This window comes from Oncorhynchus mykiss, chromosome 21 (assembly GCF_057628025.1).
Source record: "Oncorhynchus mykiss isolate SJ-2025 chromosome 21, ASM5762802v1, whole genome shotgun sequence".
NCBI classification, from domain to species: domain Eukaryota; kingdom Metazoa; phylum Chordata; class Actinopteri; order Salmoniformes; family Salmonidae; genus Oncorhynchus; species Oncorhynchus mykiss.
The window spans coordinates 40,222,132-40,233,069 of NC_143042.1; positions in this window are offsets into that span (position 1 = coordinate 40,222,132).

Sequence of the window (10,938 nt, forward strand, 5' to 3'; positions counted from 1 at the left end):
ATAGAGCTAAGAACAGGCAAAATCCTAGAGGAAAACTTGGTTCAGTTTACTTTCCAACAGACGCTGGGAGACAAATGTATCTTTCAGCTGGACAATTACCTAAAACACATGCCCAAATATACTCTGGAGTTGCTTACGAAGATGACATTGAATGTTCCTGATTGGCCTGGTTACAGTTTTGACTTAATCTATGACAATATTTGAAAATGTCTGTCAAGCAATGATCAACAACCAACTTGACAGAGCTTGAAGAATTGTTTAAAGAATAATGGGCAAATATTGTGCAATTCAGTTGTGCAAAGCTCTTAGAAACTTACCCAGAAAGACTCATAGCTGTAATCGCTGCCAAAGGGGGTTGAATACTTATCTAATCAAGATATATTCGTTTTAATATTTTAAAAATGTGAGAATTTTTTTGCTCATGACAATTAATCCATATTAATCCCACTTTGTAAGACAAAAAATATGGAAAAAGTGAAATGGTGTGAATACTTTCTGAAGGCACTGTACATAGTATTCATAAAGTGTGGAGCTAGAAGGGTTAACGTTATGGTCGTAGGGGTCAGGGGACATGAGGCGAGGACACAGTTTAGGTCATTACACCTAGCTACTGCCAACGAGGCCCTGACACCAGCCAGCAGTGTGTGTGTGTGTGTGTTAGCCAGGTGCGATTCTGTGTCAGTGTTTATGCCAGAAGCCAGTGTGTAGGTGGCTGTGGGGTCTAGTGGTGCTGTATACCGACACACGCACGCACAGACACACACATACACGCACACACACACACACACACACACAGGCCAGCGTTAGTAAATTAAACCTCTTGCTTGCCGTTTCTGGCCACCATGTTAAGATAGGGTCTAGTTTCCTGAATTTCCGCCTGACTGGCGTGTCCAAAGTAAACTGTCTGTTACTCAGGCCCAGATATATGCATATAATTGGTAGTATTGGATAGAAAATACTTTGAAGTTTCTAAAACTGTTAAAGTAACGTCTGCGGCTATAACAGAATTGATATGGCAGGCGAAACTCCGAAGAAAAACCAACCTGAATGTTTTTTTTTTTTGAGGTTCCATGCTCTTACAATGGAAAGCTATGGGTCCTATGTAATTCCTGCTCCCAGAATGCAATTCCTATGGCTTCCACTACATGTCAACAGTCTTTATTCAAGGTTTCTAACTTTTTCTTGAAAAACTAGCAAGAATTTGGAGTTTTAGTGAAGACAGCACCGGAACAATATCAGTCTTTCGGAGCGCGAGGAAGAGGGTGCGCGCTTACTAGTTTTACTTTCCTATTGAACATACTATTTTCCGTATTAAATATTATAGTTTATTTACATTTTAGCGTACCTGAGGATTAAATATAAACGTTGTTTGACTTGTTTGGATGATGTTTAGTGGTAGCTTTTTGGACTCCATTGTCTGCATGTTGAACGAGTGGATTACTGAAAACGATGGTGCCAACTAAACTGACTTTTTGGGATATAAAGAATAATTTTATCTAACAAAACGACCATTCATGTTATAGCTGGGTCCCTTGGGATTGCAAACAGAGGAAGATCTTCAAAAGTAAGTGATTTATTTCATCGCTATTTGTGATTTTATGAAGCCTGTGCTGGTTCAAAAATATGTTAATGTGGGGCGCCGTCCTCAGACAATCGCATGGTATGCTTTCGCTGTAAAGCCTATTGTGAATCGGACAACAAAGTTAGATTAACAAGAATCTAAGCTTTAAAATGATATAAGATACTCACTCGTATGTTCATGAATGTTTAATATTACGATTATTTATTTGAATTGCACGCCGTACAATTTCACGGGATGTTGTCGACTGGTGTCCCGCTAGCGGGATGCCTATCATAAGGGGAACTATACTGACGAGAAGCGCTCCTTCACATTAACAGCTCTAAAATGAACTAACATGGGTTCTGTCTGTGAGAGTATGTCTGTGAACTGAAAATATTCTCTGTGCATGACAAAGGTAAGACTGAAATAAGCCTTTTGACAGTATTTCTTTGCAATATAACGTGTACTATGTTTCTATGATACCTGTAACGATTCAGCATCATTTCCATATAATAAAGTTTTCTAACTACAGTGCATTCTGAAATTATTCAGACCCCTTGACTTTTTCCACATTTTGTTACATTATAGCCTTATTGTAAAATTGATGAAATAAATGTTTTTCCTCATTAATCTACACATAACACCCCATAATGACAACGCAAAAACAGGTTTATAGACATTTTTGCAAATGTATTAAAAATAGAAACAGAAATACTTTATTTACATAATTATTCACACCCTTTGCTATGAGACTTGAAATTAATCTCAGGTGCATCCTGTTTCCATTGATCATCCTTGAGATGTTTCTACAACTTGATTGGAGTTCACCGTTGGTAAATTCAATTGATTGGACATGATTTGGAAAGACACACACCTGTCTACATAAGGTCACACAAGCCATGAGTTCGAAGGAATTGTCTGTAATGCTCCGAGACAGGATTGTGTCGAGGCACAGATCTGGGGAGGGGTACCAAAACATTTCTATAGCATTGAAGGTCCCCAAGAACACAGTCCATCATTCTTAAATGGTAGAAGTTTGGATCCACCAAGAGCAATCAGGAGAGAAGGGCCTTGGTCAGGGAGATGAACAAGTACCCAATGGTGACAGAGCTCCAGAGTTCCTCTGTGGAGATGGGAGAACCTACACCTATGGTGAAGCATGGTGGTGGTGGCAGCATCATGTTGTGGGGATGTTTTTCATTGGCAGGGACTGGGAGACTATGCAGGACCGAGAGGAAGATGAACGAAGCAAAGTACAGAGAGATCCTTGATGAAAACCTGCTCCAGAGCACTCAGGACCTCAGACTGGGGTGAAGGTTCACCTTCCAACAGGACAACAATCCTAAGCACACAGCCAAGACAACGCAGGAGTAGCTTCGAGACAAGTCTCTGAATACCCTTGAGTGGCCCAGCCAGAGCCTGTACTTGAACCCGATCAAACATCTTTGGAGTGACCTGAAAATAGCTGTGCAGCGACGCTCCCCATCCAACCTGACAGAGCTTGAGAGGATCTGCAGAGAACAATGGGAGAAACTCCCCAAATACAGGTGTGCCAAGCTTGTAGCGTCATACCCAATGAGACTCGAGGCTGTAATCGCTGCAAAAGGTGCTTCAACAAAGCAGTGAGTGAAAGTGTCTGACTATTTATGTAAATAAATTAGCAAAAAACACCTGTTTTTGCTTTATCCTTATGGGGTATTGTGTGTATATTGATGAGGGAAAAAAATATTTGATCAATGTTAGAATAAGGCTGTAACGTAACAAAATTTGGAGTAATGGGGTCTGAATACTTTCCAACGGCACTGTAAATATAAGGCATACCTGTTCTAGATGGCTTGTCAGATAATCCAATTTGTTTCTGGAAGGAGAGAATTCCTGGAGCTCAATTACGTCCTGTTAAACCTTCCCTCTTGGTCAAATATATCTGTTTTGTCTAATACATTATAACTGAGGACGCGTCTTCGATATCAGCTCGTCAGAAAATCCTCTTTTTAGGGACATCCATATCTTCCATAGAATATGTTCGAGAGAGCGGGTGTATGAAGTGACCGGTTCAGCTTCTGTTGTTCCTGCCTGTCTTTTCTAAGGCAGCCGGTACAGGCTCGCTGATCAGCTCTAGGTCTTGTCAGAGTTTTACAGTGTTTTATAGTGGCATGTTGGTCATGTCTCCTTTGGAAAATACGTTATTTATGTTCAGTGAGATTTTCCTGAATCAAATAAAAGTTCAATGGAGAAAAAAAATCGGTGAATTAAAACATTTTTTTCAGTAAGTCGGCATATTGTTATTACAGCATGGATTGACGACTCTTAATATCTGGCTGTTCTCATTTGATTTAGTTTAATTCTGTGTGTGTGTGTGTGTGTGTGTGTGTGTGTGTGTGTGTGTGTGTGTGTGTGTGTGTGTGTGTGTGTCCGCCTCTGTCTGACCGCTTTGTGTATGTAGTCTTGACACAAGCGACGTCGCTTGTGACTTTTTTTATAGCGTATAAGTGTGTTTGTGCGTACGTGACAGCGTGTAGTTGAGTGACACTCTATGTATAATGTCCATGTTCTACCTGTGACGACCTGTCCTGGGGTGTGTCAAAATGTGTGCCTTCCCTATGACTTAATCTGATGCGGGTGTGTGTCACACATGGGTTAAAATACTATTTAAAATCTCTTAAATACTTTCAGTGTTTGCTTAAGCCTGGCTGGAGTGCCAGATGGGCGGGGATTTCTCTTTTGTGTCTATTCAATGAAGTCCATCGCACCAGCGAAAGTGGGCTTGATTGACAGGGCATCGGTAACATCCGTAGACCTGTGTAGCTATGTGCTGCTGTAAACGTATCCCTTGACAGACAATGTATACTCCTTCCATCCCTCTTTGTGATAACACACAATTAGCAACAGTGCCTCACACACTGGGGATAACCCATAGAGGTATGGGAAAACCACATGGTTACTTCAGACATGCTTTTTCAGTGCATTACATCAAGAACACTTCGTCCTCTGGACCAAGTGTGTTAGCAAGCTGTCCAAGGACCATAGGACACGGGGAGCCCACACAAACAAACCAATAAAAAGTACTTGAGATCTGAGGCCATCCAAGGTTATTACTGTTATTGTGAAGGCCATTCCATGCAAAGACACACAGCACACACACGTTAAGGTGCTGTTTGGTTATCTCTTCATTGAGCAACTTACTGACTTCTCTCGCTCTGTTTCTTGTGTGTGTGTGTGTGTGTGTGTGTCAGAGGACGTCTCTCTTACTTCTGGTTCTGCTCCTCTCTTTGGCTCCTCTGCATAGTGTTCTGTCCTCTCCCTGAACTCCATACTCCCCCAGCAACTTTATCTATGCAAGACCCCTCTCGTTCCTCTCACTCTCCCTCCTCTTCTTTGCCCGCTCTCTCTTTCTCCTCCCCCTCGCTTTTTCTCTGTCCGTCTCTCTCCCTCTCTCACACTTTATAGTTGTCATTTACACATTCACATAAATCTTTATTCACACTTTACCTCTCGTTCTCTTTATTTTTGGTCTTTCCTTCCGTCATCTCTCTCTCTCTCCTCCCACCCTCTCGCAGGTTGTCATTAAGCATGTGTCCCGTGTCTCCTGAGTCCGCAGGGGGCACCCCCCTTCTTCCCCATCCCCCTCACTTAACCCCTCCATCACCAGACTCAAAACTGATGATCTAATTTGAATTAAAAATAGCTATGTATCGATGTATAAACATGTTGTATACACTTGCAGCTTAAAGCTGGATTGCAGTGTACACAGACAAGAGTGGGACAGGACAACATTATCAAATGAAATGTTATTTGCCACATGCGCCGAATACAACAGGTGTAGATCTTACAGTGAAATGCTTACGTACAAGCCCTTAACCAACAATGCAGTTTTAAGAAAATACCCACAAAAAAGTAAGAGATAAGAATAACTAATAATTAAGGAGCAGCAGTAAATAACAATAGTGGGGCTATATTCAGAGTACCGGTTCAGAGTCAATGTGTCAATGTGCGGGGGCACCGGTGTCGAGGTAATTGAGGTAATTGTAATGATGTACATGCAGGTAGGGTTATTAAAGTGGCTATGCATAGATGATAACAGAGAGTAGCAGCAGCGTGGGGGGGGGTGCAAATAGTCTGGGTAGCCATTTGATTAGCTGTTCATGAGTCTTATGGCTTGGGGGTAGAAGCTGTTTAGAAGCCTCTTGGACCTAGACTTGGCGCTCCGGTACCGCTTGCCGTGCGGTAGCAGAGGGAACAGTCTATGACTAGGGTGGCTGGAGTCTTTGACAATTTTTCGGGCCTTCCTCTGACACCGCCTGGTATAGAGGTCCTGGATGGCAGGAAGCTTGGCTCGGTGATGTACTGGGCCGTTCGCACTACCCTCTGTAATGCCTTAGGGTCGGAGGCCGAGCAGTTGCCATACCAGACAGTGATGCAACCCATCAGGATGCTCTCGATGGTGCAGCTGTAAAACCTTTTGAGGATCTGAGGAACCATGACAAATCTTTTCAGTCTCCTGAGGGGGAATAGGTTTTGTGGAGTGCAATAGAGCATCATCTGTGGATCTGTTGGTGCGGTATGCAAATTGGAGTGGGTCTAGGGTTTCTGGGTCTAGGGTTTCTGGGATAATGGTGAGCCATGACATCCTAGTAACCCGTTTGGCCCAGCAGCCTTGTGAATGTTGACCTGTTTAAAGGTCTTACTCACATCGGCTGAGGAGAGCGTGATCACACCGTCATCCGGAACAGCTGATGCTCTCATGCATGTTTCAGTGTTACTTGCCTCGAAGTGAGCATAGAAGTTATTTAGCTCGTCTGGTAGGCTCGTGTTACTGGGCAGCTCTCGGTTGTGCTTCCCTTTGAAGTCTGAAATAGTTTGCAAGCCCTGCCACATCCAACAAGCGTCGGAGCCCGTGTAGTATGATTTGATCTTAGTCTTGTATTGACGCTTTGCCTGTTTGATGGTTCGTCAGAGGGCATAGCGGGATTTCTTATGAGCTTCTGGGTTAGAGTCCCGCTCCTTGAAAGTGGCAGCTCTGCCCTTTAGCTCGGTGCGAATTTTGCCTCTAATCCATGGCTTCTGGTTGGGGTATGTACGTACAGTCACTGTGGGGACGACGTCCTCGATGCACTTATTGATAAAGCCAGTGACTGATGTGGTATACCTCTCAATGCTATCGGAAGAATCCCGGAACATATTCCAGTCTGTGCTAGCAAAACAGTCCTGTAGTTTAGCATCTGCTTCATCTGACCACTTTTTTATAGCCTGAGTCACTGGTGCTTCCTGCTTTAATTGTTGCTTGTAAACAGGAATCAGGAGGATAGAGTTATGGTCAGATTTGCCAAATGGAGGGCGAGTGAGAGCTTTGTACGCATCTCTGTGTGTGGAGTAAAGGTGGTCTAGAGTGTTTTTCCCTCTGGTTGCACATTTAACATTCTGATGGAAATTCTGTAAAACTGATTTAAGTTTCCCTGCATTAAAGTCACCGGCCACCAGGAGCGCAGCCTCTGGGTGAATGTTTTTCTGTTTGCTTATGGCGGAATACAGCTCATTGAGTGCAGTTTTAGTGCCAACTTCGCTCTGTGGTGGTACGTAGACCACTACGAAAAATACAGATGAAAACTCTCTAGGTAGGTAGTGTGGTCTACAGCTTATCATGAGATACTCTACCTCAGGCGAGCAAAACTTTGAGACTTCCTTAGATAGCTTGCACCAGCTGTTGTTACATAAATGCATAAATGCATTTTTGCCTCAATCTCTATTTCCTTCTCCAGCAAATCACAGGGATCGGGGCCTTGTCGGGTGTCTGCAGTATATCCCCTGCGGCCAACTCATTGAAGAGGAACTCCTTGTCCAATTTGAGGTGAGTAATCCCAGTTTTGATGTCCAGAAGCTATTTTCTATCATAAGAGATGGTAGCAGCAACATTAAGTACAAAACAAGTTACGAACAATGCGACAAAACAAACAAAATAGCATGATTGATTGAGAGCCGATAAGACGGCAGCCCTACCCTCTGGCGCCACCACTTTTGTCTAGATACTACTGCAGACTGGAAAGCTATGCTCATAAAAGCATGTTGTAGTTATGACTATGGATGTGATGCCAATGAACATAACTTATGTTGCTGCTACCACTTGTCTATCAAATATTTGAGATACTGTATATGTCTGTTGTTTCCTGAACATCCAGGTCATTTTGTGATGATTCAGATGGCATTGAAGCATTGGATGAAATATTACTGTATCTGCTCGTCGGAATCACATTACATCAGTCATCTATTTATAAACCCCAACTTTGATTATTAATCTATTCACGTCTTCATACCTGAACTTCTTCACACTCTCTACCTAGCCAAAGTATATTCCTCTCTCATACCCAACACTGTCAACAAGAATACCACCACGATGATATGAACCCTACAAACCCTGCTGTGTCAAAATGTTTCATACAGTGGGGCAAAAAAGTATTTAGTCAGCCACCAATTGTGCAAGTTCTCCCACTTAAAAAGTTGAGAGAGGCCTGTAATTTTCATCATAGGTACACTTCAACTATGACAGACGAAATGAGAAGAAAAAAAAATCCAGAAAATCACACTTTCATACTTTGTTATATACCCTTTGTTGACAATGACAGAGGTCAAACGTTTTCTGTAAGTTTTCACCAGGTTTTCACACACTGTTGCTGGTATTTTGGCCCATTCCTCCATGCAGATCTCCTCTAGAGCAGTGATGTTTTGGGGCTGTTGCTGGGCAACACGGACTTTCAACTCCCTCCAAAGATTTTCTATGGGTTTGAGATCTGGAGACTGGCTAGGCCACTCCAGGACCTTGAAATGCTTCTTACGAAGCCACTCCTTCGTTTCCCGGGCGGTGTGTTTGGGATCATTGTCATGCTGAAAGACCCAGCCACGTTTCATCTTCAATGCCCTTGCTGATGGAAGGAGGTTTTCACGCAAAATCTCCCGATACATGGCCCCATTCATTCTTTCCTTTACACGGATCAGTCGTCCTGGTCCCTTTGCAGAAAAACAGCCCCAAAGCATGATGTTTCCACCCCCATGCTTCACAGTAGGTATGGTGTTCTTTGGATGCAACTCAGCATTAACAAGTTCTATTTTGGTTTCATCTGACCATATGACATTCTCCCAATCTTCTTCTGGATCATCCAAATGCTCTCTAGCAAACTTCAGACGGGCCTGGACATGTACTGGCTTAAGCAGGGGGACACGTCTGGCACTGCAGGATTTGAGTCCCTGGCGGCGTAGTGTGTTACTGATGGTAGGCTTTGTTACTTTGGTCCCAGCTCTCTGCAGGTCATTCACTAGGTCCCCCCGTGTGGTTCTGGGATTTTTGCTCACCGTTCTTGTGATCATTTTGACCCCACGGGGTGAGATCTTGTGTGGAGCCCCAGATCGAGGGAGATTATCAGTGGTATTGTATGTCTTCCATTTCCTAATAATTGCTCCCACAGTTGATTTCTTCAAACCAAGCTGCTTACCTATTGCAGATTCAGTCTTCCCAGCCTGGTGCAGGTCTACAATTTTGTTTCTGGTGTCCTTTGACAGCTTTTTGGTCTTGGCCATAGTGGAGTTTGGAGTGTGACTTTTTGAGGTTGTGGACAGGTCTTTTATACTGATAACAAGTTCAAACAGGTGCCATTAATACAGGTAACAAGTGGAGGACAGAGGAGCCTCTTAAAGAAGAAGTTACAGGTCTGTGAGAGCCAGAAATCTTGCTTGTTTGTAGGTGACCAAATACTTATTTTCCATCATAATTTGCAAATAAATTCATTAACAATCCTACAATGTGATTTTCTGGATTTTTTTCCCCTCATTTTGTCTGTCATAGTTGAAGTGTACCTATGATGAACATTACAGGCCTCTCTCATCTTTTTAAGTGGGAGAACTTGCACAATTGGTGGCTGACTAAATACTTTTTTTGCACCACTGTATATACACTGTCTATTTATAATTAAATATAAATATACACGGCAACAGTAAACATGTTGTCCCCCACAAATGATGCAGCACCCCCCCTTGGGCCAGTCAGTGTAATTTTGTAAATGACGGTTCTCTATGGCAAGATGTATCATTCACCCAAGTTTCATCAAAATGGGGCCAGTGGTGTCCGAGATATTGCATGGATTAGCTAGACTCATGTCCCTGAGCATGTGTGCCAAATTTCATCGCTGTGAGTCAAACCGACCAAGAGATATAAACATGTGCCCGTTATAGTGCAACTGTGAGGTCAAAATGTTCTTGCATCTGTTGAGTCTTGACAGTGTTTTCAAAATATGTACCAAATTTCGTTACAATACAAATATGTGCCAGGCCACACCCACATTAATGTTTATTGGTCTATGTTGTTTTAGGTACAAGTCTGGAAAATATTGCGTTGAGAGACCGTTGTCCATCGATGCCACATATCAAGTTTTGTGCAGATCAGTCATTCGGTAACAGAGTAGTGTTTTCACAAAATTCTAAATGGCATAAGATCCACCATGACAGTCCTAATGGGTCCCTAGGCAAATGTATTCCTTGTGAGGAGAGGAACCTATGTACCGAATTTCATGACTTTAGGTCAAACGGGATGTGGGGCGTGACCTTTCAAAGTTTGCATTTTCAATCTCTTGTTACAGCGCCACCATCTGGCCAATCAGTGTATTTTTTAAATGCCGGATCTTAATGGCAAGACGCATCATTTACCCACATTTCGTCAAAATCAGGCCATTGCTGTCTGAGATATCCTGTATGACTAATGTGCGAACGAACGGATGAAGACCGATCCACAGGCCCCTCCAGATTTCATCATGGGGGTCAATAAATAGTAGACCCTAGCTCTGAATTATAGCACTGACAAGCAAAGGCTGTGCGAGGAAAACGGCACGTGAACTTCAGGAGCATTGCAGCCGCGTGATAAATCGGCTAAAAAGGCACAGCACTCTTTCCTCTGGCCAGAGTGCTCATTGCTAACTCGGGAGTGCGGGCTTGAGACTCCAAAGCTCTAAACTCACTTAATACAATCCCTATGAGATAAAATAAATGCACGTTCATCTTTTTTTGTAACGTTTACATTTGACAAATGTCCACTCTAAATATCTTTCCCCACCTTGAGTTTGAATTTTTCAATGCTCGACTAGATTTCCTAAATCGGATTCGCACGATCCACCTTTCCCCTTTTGTGTTTTCCACTAGATAACACAGCCACAAAGTCACAATTGGCTGCAACGTAAAGATGTATGAAAATAATAAATAATCGCTTTTTGGCCTTAATTTAAGGTTAGCCATACGGTTATCGGTGTGGTTAAGGTTAGGGCTAAAATAATATTGTATGAAAATAAATTGTGGAAATAGCGGGGCTTAGCCATATTTATGACTTTCTGGCTGTGTTAAGT